The 18,500-nt window shown below is 45.4% G+C and overlaps 1 protein-coding gene across 1 annotated transcript in view; it reads left to right on the top strand.

Moving 5' to 3' along the window:
• map3k9 (mitogen-activated protein kinase kinase kinase 9) overlaps nt 1–18,500 on the top strand; it is an 82,134-nt gene that overhangs the window by 1,548 nt on the left and 62,086 nt on the right. The window lies entirely within an intron of this gene.

Raw genomic sequence — 18,500 nt, 5'->3', positions numbered from 1 at the left:
AGGGCCCGTCTTGCCGCCTGTCTGTATAGATCAGGGCAGCACATAAGCCAAAAAGTACCAGCCCTGCTGCCATGAGACCAAAAATGACTAAATCCTCGACATACTCAATGGAGAAAGGCGCCAAGCATGCCACACGCCAAGACCCCAGGAGTAGAGGACATAGCCCACAGGATACATTACATCTGGTAGGTAGGATCCCCCGGTCCTGACCTCCTTGTAGAAAAAATGTTGTCTACAGCGTTCAGAGACCAGCTGATCAATCCATGGTTAATCCAATAGTAGTCCATAAATCCAGAATCCGATATAGTTTTGAGGAATTCACAGTCTGAAGTAGGGACTTGAAGGTTAAAGGCAGAGAGATAAGGGAGAGTGGAGGAGATACAGAAACAGCTATGTGCTGTAATGTCCTGTATAGATGTGCACGTTTGCATGTACAGAAGAAGCAAGCAACATACATGCTAGTGTAGACATGTATGCACCATTCAGTCTATGGTATGCACACACACACACACAAAAAAAATGGTGCTCATAATCATCTGTCATCGCAAACAGTAACTTGGCTCCTAATCATAGGGCACCACCTTTGTGTGCTATTGCGCATCAATTTTGTTTTGTCTTATATTGCATAGACAAAACAAAATTGCTTTGTTGATTGATTTGGTGCATCAGTCTTCACTACCAGCTAACCAGTTCATTTGCATAATCTACACTTTTAAATTTCCGAGTTCCAAGATGATAGTACTTATTGTTTTTGAGGTGGGGTCTGGAGTATCTCCCCCATGACATCTGAAATTCTAAATTCTCTGAGGGGCATTCTTGTGCACTGTAGCATTCAAATCCTGTTTTATTCTTGAAGTTGGAAACCAAAACAGACATATATGAAACATTATTAGATTGTATTATTTACTATATAAGGCTTGACCCTGGGCATGCATGCATGTGTGTGTGCATGTGTGTGTGTTCACTATGCACAGCACAGTAATTAAGCCAATCGACACCATATTAGCTATGGTGATGGACGCACCAAGGGGCAAGTTACTGGGGCCTTAGGTTGAAGCACACCGTGCGTGAACACACACACAGACACACACACAGACTTATATATTAGATCACGACCCCACTCACTGGAGCCCTTATTTTTGCAGTTCACGTGGTACTCAAGTCAGGTAGCAAGCATCACACTTTACTTACTACACTGTAGCGGCTGGCTAGAGTGCACTTTAATTAGAGTCTGAACAGGCCAGTGGCGCAGCATGCGAGTTAAGGTGTGCGTTTTTAATTAAAATGTACCTGCTGTGTACAGCATGCAGACGGTAGACTGTCGATATGCCTCCCAAGAAGCGAGGATGTTAGGTAGTAAAACCCCAAGTGCTTAAATGGATGAAATGTAATAAAGCTGGCAAATGTCTGCACTAAGAATACTATATATCCCACAGTACTGCAGTGATCTGACATGCGATTACCTTTTATCATCATTCACTTGAGTCTCATGAAAGTCACAAATTGCTCTATGAAAATTAATGATGACGACATAACACAATGAAATGCAACATACTACACCTTAAATAAAGTGACATAAAATATACAATGGCATGGCTAAAATTCCTCTTTATTACCCGTGCATAGAATGGGTAACTCAGCTAGTTCCTATGTATATTAGAACAGTATTTGCATTGCAGTTAAAGATGCCATATCCTATGAAGATAAGTGTAATAATCAGAAATATAATCCATTTATATATATGATTCTAAAATATGCAATTCTATATTATAATAACTTTACCTTTTACCTAGTTTAAGTACATTTATTTAGTAAATATGTTATATATTTTTTTATTTACATATATTTTTTCTTGTACATTGGTAACAAAAGTATTTAGACTAGTCGGATATCTGCGATGGATGCTATACCGTTTGTGAACGTTGCTTATTAACTCCTGGTCAGGTTCCTCTGTGATATATAGGCCTATAAGATTTTTGACATCAATGTAGCTGTTTCCTTGTTGCTCGATACAGATTTTAATGTCATGATGCTAAATGTGACAGAGAAAACTGACCAACCTTTAGTCAAAAAGTGATTAATGACCCTGTCAGCCAATCAGAATCGACTACGTCACTAAGCCCCGCCCCCCTTATGACGTCACAGCCAATCAGAATCGATGACGTCACTATGTCCCGCCCCTAAGCCCTGCCCCTAACCCCTCCCCTAATCCCCCCCTTATGACATCACAGCCCAATCATAATCGATGACGTCACTATGTCCCACCCCTAAGCCCCGCCCCTAGTCCCGCCTCCGAGCCCCCGACCCCTTATGACGTCACATCCAATCAGAGTCGATGACGTCAGTTATGTCCCGCCCTAAGCCCCCGCCCACGGCTCCTCCCCTAGTTCTGCCCCTGGCTCCTCCCCTAGCCCACCCCAAGCTCCTCCCCTAACCCGCCCAAGCACCGCCTCCAAGCCATACCTCCCCCTCCCACCCAGGGTCTAATATTTTAATGTCATTTTATTTCATGAATTAAAGATGATTAAAAATACCTAGATCTTTTTAATGTATTAAAGAATTAACTAATTCTGAAATAATTAAACATAAATCAGTGTCTATTATTTAATGCCCCTTTAATATTCTTAATTCTTAAATTATTACGTTTCCTTTTCTATTTTTTAATTCGTAAATTAACGAAGGGAAACAAATAGCCGTCTCTCGGCTGTAAGTCTTTGCAGCAAGACGTTCAATACCCACACATAGAGCTGCTCGCGGAAACATGACCCCACGGCTGTAATACCTGTTGCAGACGCTAGCTGTGTCTGTGTGTGTGTGTGTGTGTGTGTGTGTGTGTGTGTGTGTGTGTGTGTGTGTGTGTGTGTGTGTGTGTGTGCGTGTTGTGTGTGTGTGTGTGGCGGCACACCCGCTGAGCGGAGATGCTGCCCCGAGGTGATGAACCCGAACAATCAACAAAGCTCCTTCTCACTCACGCCAAATGATGTTTTCTTTTAAGATATTAGCCGATCGATCATGGTGTGCGAGCCGATCGATCATGGGGCGCGGGACACCCGCTGAGCCGAGATGCTGCCCCGAGGTGATGAACCCGAAAAAATCAACAAACTTCGGTCTCACTCACGCCAAACGGTGTTTTTAGAGCAAAAGGTGAGGAATTACGCCCCGCGGACGAAGAAGGGTTTAAAAATCCCCTTTCCGACGACAGAGTGACATACAGCATTCACCATGGCGAGACGAACTCCGATCCTCCGCTACATCTGCGAGACCCCAGTTAACATCACCATGACAACAGAAGGCTCGCTCGCTCCAAAAAATAAGCGAGGATGTACGTCAGCCGTCTGAGCCAGCCGATACCGGAGGAAGATCTGACGTACAGCCTGGAGGGCATGAACGTTTAACTTACACGTTCGACCCGTATTATGCCCAAGTAAGTTTCTTCACTCTGGCCGAGGGTGAGACTGCCACTCGAGGAACCCCACGGGTGGCGCTTACTTCCGCCGATTGGGGTGTCTTCTCCGCGGCGGCGGGCTCGATGATTCGCGACACGGTCAACCCTGAACCTCCAGGAGATCGGACGCCGGAAAAGAAGAAAACACGCTTCCAACTCACCTGGCTCAGCACCCAGGGGCCGCGCTATAGGGTGATATTTCAGCGTGGACCTCCTGACACTGTCTCTGAGGGTGAAATTAAGTTGGAGCGGCTTAGTGCCAGCGGCCACGTCAGAAGCGTCACAGCTGCGGCTGAGAGCTGGCATGAGATGTTCAACACCTGCAACGACAGGATTACGGGCCTCTTTACAAGGTGCCTGGCCTGGAGGGACGTTATCGAAGTCCGAAAAAACTTGGCCCCTCTTTTACTTAAAAAAATAAATAAATAAAAAAATAAAATAAATAAACAGAAAAAAAAAAAAAAAAACTCTGACGTAGCTCCTCCCCGCATGCACGGGGGTTTCTATAAAAACCAGGGGACCACATCTCATTCAAGCATCGGACGACGAAACCAGCATGAGCTCCTCAACCTCTCCCATTGCAGCGGCCGACGACATCACTTGTGACTGCGCGCTCGACTGTGGAAGAGACCTGCCGTCCCTGAGCCAGGCTTCACGGACCCGCGGCGGGTACGAGAGCCCGTGGGGAGTTCAGCTCGAGCCGGTCTGGGGCGAGATCCATCCTTCTCACGCGCTTTCCAGCCCGGGAGGCGTGGGGTCCTCTTCCCGCTGTCACGGAGGCCGCGAGTCCGCGGGAGGTACAAGACCTCGAGCCGGCTGAGAAATACGCCACATCTTTCGCATCTGACCGGCCAGACGGGTTCCTGTCAGAGGGAATTACTGAAAACGGTGAAAGTCGGCGTGGCACACTTACTTTTGGCTGGTGATCAAAAGTTACAGACAAAAACTCTGTTACGGGTGTGAGATCGATCACCCCAGCCAGCGCCAGCACGAATGCCTGGACCCGTTAAATGAATATTTCTTTACCGGACATTTTGAGAGATTAATGGTGAGACTCTGGAGACCGACCTTCATCCGGCTGTGGTAAAGCTCCTAGCCCAGCGCTTCCTCAACCCATCGGCTGCGAGGGTTCAGGGGTCGGTAGAAAAACATCGTCACTGAGCTGAAATACACTGATAATTTTGAAGCAAAGATCAACGAACTGTACACATGTGACGGTGAAGACGCAGATCTCGACCTGGAGGGGATGGTAGCCGTCTATAACCCAGACGACTGAAGAAAAAACCTGCTTTTTTTTGTTTGTTTTTAAATATCATTATATTGTTTTACAGTCATGGGTAATTGTGTGATGACTCTCTTTCAAAGCTTGCGGGAAGTTTATATTATACGTGGACTCTCGTATAAGCTGGAGCGGGTAGTCATTCGCAGACTGGAGATCCCAGACGCCCCGCCTTCATGCGCTTTGGAGAGGGTCTTCGACGTTATCAGACGTCGCCCCGGGCCCGGAGTCTGGACAGATCATATCTACAGCACGGCTCTCCATTCATCTGAAAAATCTCTGTACAACGTATTACTGAAAATCTCTGTTTTGACCACTGACGATTTTACACGGTAATCCGATGCACCTGCTTACATTAGACACTCTGTTTGTGGATGTGATAGCGTGCCGGGTGAAACAGATGGGGGTGTCCAGAGGGGAGATTGTTCCTACACTTTTACAGCTGAATACTGAAATAAACCGTAAATGCGGGGGAGATGTATTACTGAGAGTTTTCCAGTTTTGTACGTGAACGTATACTTTTTTCCTTCATGCATGTTGTGTTTAATAAACATGAACATATGCTTTTTTCTCTGTGTGTGACTTTAATGAATGTAATAAAGCATACATTCTACAACTCAGACGGTCAGTGTTCTTTCCATAATATTGTTGAAAAAGGGTGAAATGTTTTACAAACCAAATTTATATAGCGCCAAAACCACAACAAAACAGTTGCCCCAAGGCGCTTCATATAGCAAGACAGTCATACAAACGAGGTTTTGGTGGGAAAAAAAAGGTGCTCGTATGAATTAATGATGGGTTTTAACACAGTCTTATTAAAAGCTCGAGGCTGCTCTGTGAGCGCTCTCCGCGGTGCTGAATCAGAGTTCAATTTAACGTTTCCAAGAGCGCCTATTTAAAACGTATACTTTTTCTTCATGTAAGTGGACCAAATTTGTGTTTAATAACCATGAACATATGCTTTTTTTCTCTGTGTGTGACTTTAATGAATGTAATAAAGCATACATTCTAAAACTCAGACGGTCAGTGTTCTTTCCAATAATATTGTTGAAAAGGGTGAAATGTTTTACAAACCAATTTATATAGCGCCAAAACCACAACAAAACAGTTGCCCCAAGGCGCTTCATATAGCAAGACAGTCATACAACGAGGTTTTGATGGAAAAAAAAAGGTGCTCGTATGAATTAATGATGGGTTTTAACACGGTCTTATTAAAAGCTCGAGGGCTGCTCTGTGAGCGCTCTCCGCGGTGCTGAATCAGACTTCAATTTAACGTTTCCAAGAGCGCCTATTTAAAACAAAAGACTAATATTTATGGTCGCTAAACATATAAAAATGCAAAAGGACTATCCGGTTCATCATTCCGAAGAGATCCGTCTTAAAAGATGGGTGATGAGGGTTTAATGAAGGATATATATTATAGTCCGGTAAATCCGGGGAGTTTTGGAGGGCTGGAGCGTTTACGCAGGGCTATGACCGATCAACACGGCTCTAAATTCGTATGAAGCATATCAGAGATTTCCTGTCAGGGGAAGATGTATACACATTACACAAACCTGCCAGGATGCATTTTCCAAGAAATAGAGTATTTGTCACAAACCCGCTAACCAATTTCAGGCGGATTTATGCGACATGCAGGGGTTATCAGATTTAACGACGGGTACAAGTACCTGCTGACCGTTATCGATATCTTCTCCAAAAAAGCGTATGCCAGACCTCTGAAGTCAAAGCAAGGGCGCGAAGTCTCACAGGCCTTTGCCTCACTCTTAAGCAGAGCGGGGTGCCTCTGAAGATGCAGACTGATGCCGGGAAAGAGTTTTTTAACAAACCGTTCAAGGATTTAATGAAAAAACCCGGATTCTACATTTTGCCACCGCAAGTGATCTGAAAGCCTCGGTTGTCGAGAGGTTTAATCGCACGCTAAAGACGAGAATGTGGAGATATTTTACTGCTAAAAACAGGAGAAGATACATCGACGTCCTACCGTCTTTACTCACGGCTTATAACGAGAGTTATCATAAAAGCATTAAGATGAGGCCGAATGAGGTTAATGATCGAAATGTCGATCAAGTGTTTCAAAATTTGTACGGGGCATCCACCCTACGCAGGAGGCCTGTGAAGTGTAAATATAGAGATATAGTCAGGGTCTCCAAGCTCAGGGGAGTTTTTGATAAAAAAATATGAACAAAGTTTTACGGATGAAATGTTCACGGTGTCAGAATGTATACAACGCATGCCGCCCGTTTATAAATTGAAAGATTATGACGGCAAGATCATTGAAGGTTCATTCTATGAACCGGAATTGCAGAAGGTTAAAATAGCAAAAGACAGACCGTATCAGGTTCAAGAAATTATTCGTGAACGTTTTACCAAGGGAAGAAATTTGTATTTGTCAGATGGAAAAATTGGCCCGAGAAATTTAACTCCTGGGTTCCCGCGGACCAGCTGATGGCCGTATAAATATGAGAACTTCCATCTTCAACCGACATATGAGAAATGGATCGGGATCTGAAACACGGATTTTATATGACTCTGCCTTCAAACGCCAGCCTAAAAGTATTCCCGGACAACACAATTTCATGCTACCAGGTGGACTTGGCTCGACACCTGGATCTAGAGGGTGACTGGATGTGGCACTGACGGAAATTTCTTATCCGCACACCTGGTTAAATATCCGGAAAAGCCTTCCTGTACGTTCCAGGTGATGAAAATTACGGGCAAGACAAACTCGCCGTTCACTCGAGATATTTTGACACGGGATAATTATGATAACTTTGAGGTTATTGCAGGGCTGATAAACCCTTGTTTGAAGACTATAGATCCGAATCTGACTTTAAAATATGACGATATCCAGAAAAAGTTTCTGTGGGAAGGAGACGGTACCAGCCAGGTATATTTTGAAGCCCCGACGGCGTACATGCTGGGGATGCACCCTAATCAATGGCTGAGATGTGGACCCGGGGTCACGAGCTGTCCCCTGCTACCCCGATATAAAAGCAGGGATGTATCACCTGTTCTGTTATACAGACGTTGTACAGCCTCAGGCGGTGGGCGACGCTTTTGCTCCTCTCCTCCGAGCGTTCGAAATTGGAGGTCGTTTCGGGAAATAATTACAAAGAAATTCAACCCCGCTTATTACATCCCGGTCTCCAAAGACATATTGAGACAATACGCATTGAAATCAAAAGCGATCAAGATCAAACAGTGGATTTCAGATACGGTAAAGTGGTTGTGACATTACATTTTAAACCGGCGGGATAAAAAAAAAAAAAAAAAAAATGGCTGGGGCAGCCCACAAAGCCGACATTTACTAGATTTGTGCCTTACTATGAAAATCAAGTCGGGAACGGCCTTCACGGCTTCCACGGCGCTCCTGTTATGTCCGGGCGCGGGCTCGGGAACATATTTTCGAAACTGTTCAAATTTGTGTCGCCGCTGATTAAACAAGGGATACACGATCGCCAAACCTCACCTGAAAAAACGCAGCCTGAAGCATCGCTTCCGACGTAGTGAGCCGCGTTGTTGAGAGGGCCGGACGGAGTCAGGAGCCCGAGCAGCAGCGGGGGTCCAGGATCATGGTGCTCTCAAGAAGGCCCGGAAACGCCCCCGGGGGAAACGGGTCAAATGGTTAAAAAGCGAAAGATCCCCAGAAAAAGCAGAACAGTTCGAAGGAAGCATAAGAAGAGGAGGTTGTCCGGGGATATTTTCTCTTAAACAATGTCTCTTTTGCGAAATAATTCCCCCGAATGCACCATGAGCGAATTGGATTTATTCGCCGTCCCCGGGACCCAGCTGTCCATCAAGCAAAGCCAATACGTTGAAGTCAGCCCGTTATCAGCCCTGACGGACATGGGCCCTATCGAGTTTTTTTATCCCCGGAGACGGTGAGAGGTATTTAGACCTCAATAATACGCTGCTTTATCTGCGAATGAAAATTACAAACGCCGACGGGACTGACCTGGCTAATGTCGCCCGCGTGGGCGTCATAAATTATCCTCTCAATACGATTTTCTCACAAGTCGACGTGACTCTGGGTGACCGGCTGATTTCCCAGTCCAGCGCGACGCACCCGTACAGGGCAATGATTGAGACGCTGCTGAACTTTTCCCCCGCTTCACTGAAATCGCAGTTCACGGGCGGTTTGTTTTACAAGGACACCCCGGGTCAGCACAATTTGACCGCTGTGGATGACGCGGGCCCGAATAAAGGCCTCGTGAGCAGAGCGCGCTTTAGCGCCGAATCGCGGTGAATTTCAAATTCAGGGTCCGCTGCACGCGGACATATTTTTCTGCGAGAGGCTTCTTCTGAATAACATTGATCTAAGAGTTAAATTAATTCGAGTCAGCGATGCTTTCTGCCTGATGGGGCTGGCGGCCTCCACTTTCAAGCTGAAAATTCTGGGCGCGTCCCTATTCGTTAAGAAAGTCACCATATCCCCTGCAGTGAGATTGGGCCACTCCGCAGCTCTCATGAAAGGGAACCCGTTATCACGAATCAACGTTAAGACCTTACGTGATCCCCAGCCATTCCAGGATATGCAACCAGGAGAACCTGTTTTTAGGAACCATGCCCAAATATGTGGTTCTGGGTATGGTGAATCACAATGCATCAGCGGGAGAAGAGATCTCTCCCCGTTTGAATTTGCACACTATGACCTGGGGTACCTCGCACTCAGTCAAAACGGGAGACAGCTGCCGGCTAAAGCTTTCCAGCCTGAATTTAACAACGAACTCTCTGTCAGGGGTTTTACAATCTCTACACCGCGACCGGACGACACCTCAAAGACCAGCCTCTCTGTATAGACCGGGAGGATTTTGCGCACGGCTACGCGCTGTATGTCTTCAATTTAAACCTGGAGGAGGACAGCGGCGCTCTGAGCCCCGTCTCCACAGGCACCCTGCGACTTGAAATGAGATTCAGAGTCGCGACTCCGCATACCACCACGCTGATAGTGTACGCGTGTTATGATTCTCTCCTGGAGATTAATTCCAAGTGACAGGTCCTTGTGGATTTTTACTGATGAACACCCTGGAATTGGACGCTGTTATGAGGGGCTTAATAGGAGACCTGTTTGCCGGTGTTTTTGCGTCTGACGAGTTATTCCGGATCAAGCCGGGCCCTCCCGTATATTTCATTGTAAACACCCACCCTAGACATTTACCGGGGGAACACTGGTTAGCGCTCACCGTTGAAAAAAATGGTCGAGCCACATTTTTTGACTCGTTCGGCCTCAGCCCTGACTTTGATTACTACCCTAAAAGCATCCTGCGATATCTGGAGAATCTCCCAGATGTTAAAAACATTCTGTATCACAACAAGCAGCTTCAGCACGAGTTATCCGACGTATGCGGACAACACTGTGTGTATTATCTGTATAACAGAGCCAGTGGGAAGTCGTACCGGGATGTGGTGTCTTTATACTCCGAAAATACTATTGGGAACGATGATTTGGTTTCTGATTTTGTGAAAAGATATCGTTATTGCCTTAAGAAAAGCTGCAATACCTCCTGTAACCAGCTAGCAGGGCCTCTGCATGAGTTTAAATATTGTCACGGCTTGTGTTAACCGGCGATCCTATTTTTTTATGTTTTTCCGTGTGAAAATGTAACCCCCGTCTTAGAACGCTCTCCCGATCATACCTTTAAAGTTTTATCGCGTTTGGATAATTTAAACCCCCGTTTTTAAACGTAGAAAGAAGCTTTGACCTTTGACCTTTGATTTTTTTTATGTTTTTTTCGCCTGAAAATGGGATGGATGTGTGAGAGCGGCCTTCCGATCATACCTTTAAAGTTTTATTGCGTTTGCATAATGTAAACCCCCGTTTTTAAACGTAGAAAGAAGCTTTGACCTTTGACCTTTGATTTTTTTTATGTGTTTTTTTTCGCCTGAAAACGGGATGGATGTGTGAGAGCGGTCTTCCGATCATACCTTTAAAGTTTTATCGCGTTTGCATAATGTAAACCCCCGTTTTTAAATGTAGAAAGAAGCTTTGACCTTTGACCTTTGATTTTTTTATGTGTTTTTTTCGCCTGAAAACGGGATGGATGTGTGAGAGCGGCCTTCCGATCATACCCTTAAAGTTTTATCGCGTTTGCATAATGTAAACCCCCGTTTTTAAACATAGAAAGAAGCTTTGACCTTTGATTTTTTTTTATGTGTTTTTTTTCGCCTGAAAACGGGATGGATGTGTGAGAGCGGCCTTCCGATCATACCTTTAAAGTTTTATCGCGTTTGCATAATGTAAACCCCCGTTTTTAAACGTAGAAAGAAGCTTTGACCTTTGACCTTTGATTTTTTTTATGTGTTTTTTTGTGAAAAATGTTCCGGATGTGTAGAAAATGCACCCCCGATCATACCTTTAATGTTTTTCATTTTTTTTGCATCGTTGTTATTAAGTACAGAAGTGTTGAAAGTTGTTTTTAAACCATATGCCGAATAAAAGTGATGAAGGCCGGAGATGAGTTTCAGTCCGTGTTTTATTAGTAACAATATACAAAAACGTGACTGACTGAAAGCGATGTATTTTAAAGAATCTTGATCATAATATCCAGTCAGTTTTTAATTCGATACCCTCCTTTTATGGTGAGAAACCTTCCCAGCGTTGGAAGTCTTTTTTTTTCTTAAGTTTCTTTCTGGCCGGCGAATCGGTTAAAAGAAGGGATTCATCCGGCGAGCTGCTCCGGCCTTTTTTAAGCTTCTGAAACTGCTCGCGGGCTTGCGGGTTTGATACGCACGCCACCGGAATGTTCCGCTCCTGTAAAATATTGAGGAACTTCAACCAACCTGTAGGGGGCTCGATTTCTTGAACGAGGATCCGAGATGTTTCATAAGATCTATGGCGTGAGACCCCCTCACGACTTTCCCCTTGTAAATAAATTCCCCCGACGGACTCCAGCGCGTATCACCCTTCCATAATTTCCTCATAATATATTCAGCGTTTCTACGCTTTCTGGAGGGGATATTCTTCAGGACCTCTGTGACAGTCTCATCTACCTCCTCCTCCTCCTCCACCCCCTCCTCCTCAGGTTGCTTAGCAACGCGAGTCTCTTGCGGGGGTGAAACGCGTGATTCGAGTTCCCCCTGTTTGATCAGGGTTAAATAGCGCTGTAGCAGAGCCTCATACTTTTTAATTTTTTCATAAGGAGAGTGAGTACGGTCTTCCAGTATACCTCGCATTCGCGAGTCTAAATCATTTTCCGCCGTTTGTCTGATGTTATTTCCGCTCGGCGGAACGGAATGACCGAGTTGAAGCATCTGCTGTGGAGTGAGTAAAAACATCTTTTGCGCCGCTTTGAACGCCATTATCCTCTGGGTACTATTAGACTCGTTATAACGGGCAGGGGCGCGGCGAGCAGAGGCAGGAGAAAGCCGCCCGTCTGAATCAACGCTCTCCGCTTCTTTTTATAACTGGTTTTTCTGTCGGCCAGAAGACGTAAAACTCTTTTTCGTTTTTTCAAGGCCCGGAATTGAGAGTCGCTCAAGGCGATATTCCCCTTTAATATATTCAAAGCGATCTCGGATAAAGTTTTCAGAAGCTCCGGCCTGCAGGTCCTCAGGCTGTGGTGACGCTCCCTCTCCCCGGCTCTGATTAGCGCTTTAAGAGCGGGGGCGTTCCTTTTTAAAAGAGAGCTCATGTCCGTTTATCTTTCTGCAAATAAACTGTGGGCCACTCGTGCGGGAGTAATCCCGATCTCAGTCTGAACTGATCTGGACACTCCTGCGTGCAATCCAGTAATAAATACCCGTAAGGTACGCTCGTAGCATCATCAAGAGCCTCCATAAAAAATTGTTTTCTGCCGGGAAACATTTGCTGAGCCAGAATGTTCATCTGTAACTTGTCTCTGGGATTTTTAAACAGCACCATATAATTACAATTCAAACTGATGGTTCGACTGTATTTCCCTTTATGAAACACGTTCTGTGTGATCATGATGACGCTCATATTCCGGTGATGTCTGTACTGGGTGAAAATTCTTACAACTTCAGGATGATCCGCTGCTTGAAAGATGAGATCGTCCAAAATAACCAGATGGCTCTGACCTTCAGGGAAAAGGCTGTCGTCCAGAAATGAGTCAGGGAGTCCTCTTACAAATTTAATATTTTTATTCTTCAGTTCAGAATACAGAGGTTGTTCAGACGTATACAGCCATACAATGTTGTCAGGCACATATCTCATAGCGTGGCTACAATTTTCCAGCAATGTTTTCACAAACACACTCTTTCCCGAACCACTCGGTCCAACGATGAGACAGGAGAATGGGGGCTGAAGTCTGGGGTCAAACTCCACCGTATTTCCCGAGTGAGACATGCTTCAAAATCCGAACGGTTCGGTTTCCCCGTCCTTTAAAAGACGCCGCTTGTCATACACCACCCTGAAGGATTTTTTAAATGACACGTTTGTCAAACTGAAACTGCTTTTATGACGTTTAATTCCCTGCTGCGGCGTTTTGATAGATGCAGCGAGGGCGGGATCTTTTATATAACCCTCGACCAGATCTTTGACGCTGTCAAAGTTTATTTTCTGACAGCTCTCGTGGGTTTGAGTGATCCCCTTCACACGCATGACCGTTTTACCTCGTGCGGTTTTATATGCGTAACTTTTAGGCCCCGCTGCTGCAAACTCTGTGATGACGTCGCTGTTCAACTCGTCGGTGAGCTGCCCCAGATAATTACCGGTAGGCAGCGGGGTTTCACCCCGCCTACAAACGTAAATCAGGCTATCGGTATCATAATACAGAATCCTGTCAGGATTTGCCACAGCCTCCATAAAACCGTACAAGGTCAAACGCGCGTACGCCGTTGTAAACGCTGCGATGAAAATATTGACGGCTTTACCCAGTCGGTTGACGTACCGCGGGGCGTACCTCCATTGAACCATAGCCACCTGACTGCTGAGGAATGTTAGATATGCGACCTCGTACTCTTCAGAAAAGAGATACCTGAACAGATCGTCAGCGTTTTTAACGAGCGCAGTCTGCGTCAGATTTGCCCTCTGGGCGAATTTCCCCCAGAAGGAGTTGAGGCAGATCTTAGCCATCTGTCGTTTTGCCGGATTGTGACTGATTTTTTCTGGGTCTAAACGAATCTTCTGATTCAGCCAGTAGTCCGTGATATATTTTTCTCTGCTCTCGGGGTCTTTATCAAATTTGGGAGGGAAACCAGAGGCTTCCTGCTTGTGTTTTAAGAAGGTGTTTATGTACCCCTCAAAGATTTTATCACTTTTTTCCTCAAAATGCCAGACTTCAAAAATCTTAGCTACAACATAGCCTGTATCCAGAGCTTTGTGGAATTCCGGGGTCGTCCAAGTCCCAGGCAGAGCTCTCTGCTGCTGACTGTGTGTGCACGCTCCAGCTTGATTATTTTCATCAGCGCAGGTGCGACACAGAGTAAACACCAGTTTACCGTGAGGAGTTCTGTGTGGGAGGACGGGGAATTTTAGCCCCCGGGGCGGGTACACGATGGCTTTGATGAGCCCGAAATAAGTCCTGGGGTCTCGGAAATTTCTCTCGATAATTTCCGGATGCCCCGTGGGATATGTGAAATTTATGTTAACGTAAGGATACAGCGAGGTCACGTCGACGTAATAGACCCTCTCATCTTGCTTAGCCGTGTACCTCAGACGGGCCGCGCAAGTCCGACCGCCGTATAAAGCGTCGCGAGGTTCAAGGGACGCCGGTAACCCCCTGCGGGCGAGGAAACACTGAACGCTCTCATCCCTCAGCCTCATTTCAAGCCATTGATGCTCCCAAATTACGCTGAGGGTGACGCCCGGCATAGCCCGCAGAAAGGCTATTTTTTTCTGACACGCTGCGTGGAGCTCTCCAAATGAGGTGTTTGTGAGAGGGTTTATTTTGTGCTGTGTAAAACACCTTGCACACCCGTGGTAAAAACATCCGAGAAACTCCCACACTTTTATCCGGCCGTCAATCTGGGCATACCCATCAACATAATAACCTCCTATTTTTTTCTCGCCCCTGTTTAGAGCGTGATCGATGATAATGTTTTGCGTCTCAGCAACCCATTCTAACCACTGCACGGCCACGTCCGAATATTTTTTATGCTTCGTTCTATAATTGTCGGCGGAGGGGATCGCCAGCGTTTTTGGAGCAAGAAAGTTAGTTTGGAAGACTTTCATACACGCCGAGGCGATTGTAACGCAGGTAAAAGGATCCACGCGTGTTTCAGCGATGAATTCAGACATAAATTTGGAGCAGGCTGCAGCCAGGATTTTTGTATCGTTATCACAATACATAACGGCCTCGGCTTTAAAATCGAAAATTGCGTTTTTTTTTTCCGCACGTACCACGCGTTAAATACCTCTCTTTCTCCCTCTGACATATTTGCGACCCCGTAAGCCGCTGAGTCCGGGTACGGGCCGACATAGTTCAGATTTTTTTCTGAACTGAACAGGTGCGGAAAGTAGCCTTTGCGGACGATTTCGTCTTTCAGCCGGATTCCCAGGGCTTTAGGCATCTGAGATAAGCGCATTGTAAGGAAAGATAACGAATCTATATATTTCTGTTTATTTCTGTCATGAGGAGCGCTCCCCGCTGAGTCGATTATTGAAGCGTTTAAATCCAATACACGTCCGAAGTTATTTTCCCGATGTGAATTCTCTCCTTCCATCTTTTAAAATCTGTAGCAGGAAGAATCTACCTCAAGGAAATCAATTAATATACCTCTTCAAATGAATTCTCCCGTTCCATCGGAATAAGAGAAAAAATAAAAACAGACTACACATTTTCAAGAAAGTTGTGAGATGAGGTTAATCCCAGCTCAGAATATCTTCGAGCCTTGTGTGTCGGTGGAAAATAGACGGTCTCCCTCCACCGCGTGCTGAAAAAAGAGAAAATCGTTAGTTATTAAATATTTAAAATAAATAAATACATAAACTCCGACTCCTTACCGTGTACATCCGCGGATCGTTTTACGGGTCTCTCTCGCTGACCCGCTTCTCCATGGGCTGTGACAGAAAAAATCGGGTTATTCCAGAGTTTTAACCGTGATTTAATCTCGATCACTGTACTTACATCTGCGTGGTGAAGTCGGGGCTTCCAGCCTTTGAACTTCTTCAGGGGGCTCTGACTTGATTTCTAGAATCATCACCCTCGCAAGCGGATATTCTGTACTATTTCAAATATGTTACCGAGGACGGGTCCGAACGCGCTCTGGACCGTCTGCGTGGTTTTGTCTAAAAAAAAAAAAAAAAACACACAGTTTCAGACGGCGTGCATCATTTAAAAACACTCATTTCTATCAAAACAGATTACTTAAATCACTTACCCTGAAAGTTGATGCGGTTTTCGCACTCTGCTCGAAGACAAGAAAACTTAATTAAACAACATGGTTTTTCAGGATTTTTTCCGCAAATTTATTCTATTTTATACCCATAGCTGGGGGTCCAGGCATCTTCACTCTTCACCGGTCGTAGTGGAAATGCTCGCTGACTCGTTCCCAGGGACGTGAGTGAGAAGGAGCTTTGTTGATTGTCCGGGTTCATCACCTCGGGGCAGCATCTCGGCTCAGCGGGTGTCCCGCGCCCCATGATCGATCGGCTCGCGCACCATGATCGATCGGCTAATATCTTAAAAGAAAACATCATTTGGCGTGAGTGAGAAGGAGCTTTGTTGATTGTTCGGGTTCATCACCTCGGGGCAGCATCTCCGCTCAGCGGGTGTCCCGCCACACATACACACACACACACACACGCGAGCACACACACACACACACACACACGCACACACACAGACACAGCTAGCGTCTGCAACAGGTATTACAGCCGTGGGGTCATGTTTCCACGAGCAGCTCTATGCGTGGGTATTTGACCGTCTTGCTGCAAAGACTTACAGCCGAGAGACGGCTATTTGTTTCCCTTCTTTAATTTACGAATTAAAAAACAGAAAAGGAAACGTAATAATTTAAGAATTAAGAAATATTAAAGGGGCATTAAATAATAGACACTGATTTATGTTTAATTATTTCAGAATTAGTTAATTCTTTAATACATTAAAAAGATCTAGGTATTTTTAATCATTCTTTAATTAATGAAATAAAATGACATTAAAATATTAGACCCTGGGTGGGAGGGGAGGTATGGCTTGGAGGCGGTGCTTGGGCGGGGTTAGGGGAGGAGCTTGGGGTGGGGCTAGGGGAGGAGCCAGGGGCGGAACTAGGGGAGGAGCCGGGGGCGGGGCTTAGGGGCGGGACATACTGACGTCATCGACTCTGATTGGATGTGACGTCATAAGGGGCGGGGGCTCGGAGGCGGGACTAGGGGCAGGGCTTAGGGGTGGGACATAGTGACATCATCGATTATGATTGGCTGTGATGTCATAAGGGGCGGGATTAGGGGATGGGTTAGGGGCGGGGCTTAGGGGCGGGACATAGTGACGTAATCGATTCTGATTGGCTGTGATGTCATAAGGGGGCGGGGCTTAGTGACGTAGTCGATTCTGATTGGCTGACAGGGTCATTAATCACTTTTTGACTAAAGCTTGGTCAGTTTTCTCTCTTGTGACATTCATTCATTCATTCATTCATCTTCTACCGCTTAGTCCAATTAAGGGTTGCGGGGGTTAGAGCCTATCCCAGCAGTCACAGAGCGCGAGGCGGGGTACACCCAGGCCAGGACGCCAGTCTGTTGCAGGGCCACAAATAGACAAACAAACACAGACACACCCACACACACACCTACGGACAATTTTTTTTTTAAGATTCCAATCCACCTAACCCGCATGTCTTTGGATGTGGAAACCGGAGCACCCGGAGGAAACCCATGCAAACACGGGGAGAACATGCAAACTCCACACAGAAAGGCCACGGGAATTGAACCCACGACCTTCTCGCTGTGAGGCAACAGTGCTAACCACTAAGCCACCGTGCTGCCTAAATGTGACATCACAACACATAAATTTCTGCTAAGCAGAAACATCAGGATAACATGCTAGCATTAATGAGAGGACTTGATCATGTCTGAGGCACGTAGTTCTAATGGATTGAAAAATTTGGAACAGGAATTGACAAACGTGGTGTTTTAATCCCAGCATTTTACATTACACAGATTTTTAGGAAGCTGAAAGGCACCAGGTGTCATAAAAAACAGGAATAACAAATTTGAAGGCAGATATAGCCCTCGGGGCTGATGCTGCCGGCAAAACCTGTTTTCATGTCTCAAATACTTACATATGTCGCAAACATCTAAAGCGTGTTGTTTTTTGCTGACATTTTCCATACAGCAGGAGAATTTCTGCACATGTGAGACATTAAGGATGGTTAAAATGAAAGTCCAGCCATGTGTAAGAGTTAAAAATTGATGAAGCTTATTTTGTACAGTGTGACCTCCATTCCCCCCCAACCCTCAAGCAACCAAGGTATTTTAGCAACTAAAATGACAGAGTGGGATTATTTATGATCTCATTGACTATATGTTGGAATACTTCTATATCAATGATTGTTTTAGGGTTTTTTCATTTATATTTCACTCTGTAATATATTTGTCCTTCATCCTTTTCATCCTCACTCTGGACATCAAGAATCAGTTTCAATGCTTGTGCAGCTGTAAATCTTGCTATTCTCTGTCTGTTGGTCATGCTTCCTTGCAAAACAGTAAAATATAATGATTACAGTTGACAAATTACAATACAATCTGAAGCTATAATGTCAAACACCTCATAGATCTTCACGGGGTCATAACCCCACAGAGGTTTGGGTTATAATTGCCACACGGATCGACCGATCCTTGCAAAATTCTATGAACAAATGCAGGACAAATAGATT

The sequence above is a fragment of the Thalassophryne amazonica genome, chromosome 19, assembly GCF_902500255.1.
Source record: "Thalassophryne amazonica chromosome 19, fThaAma1.1, whole genome shotgun sequence".
In the NCBI taxonomy this organism is placed as follows: domain Eukaryota; kingdom Metazoa; phylum Chordata; class Actinopteri; order Batrachoidiformes; family Batrachoididae; genus Thalassophryne; species Thalassophryne amazonica.
Note: the sequence above shows the minus strand (reverse complement) of the source record. Positions and strands in the feature narration are given on the sequence as shown.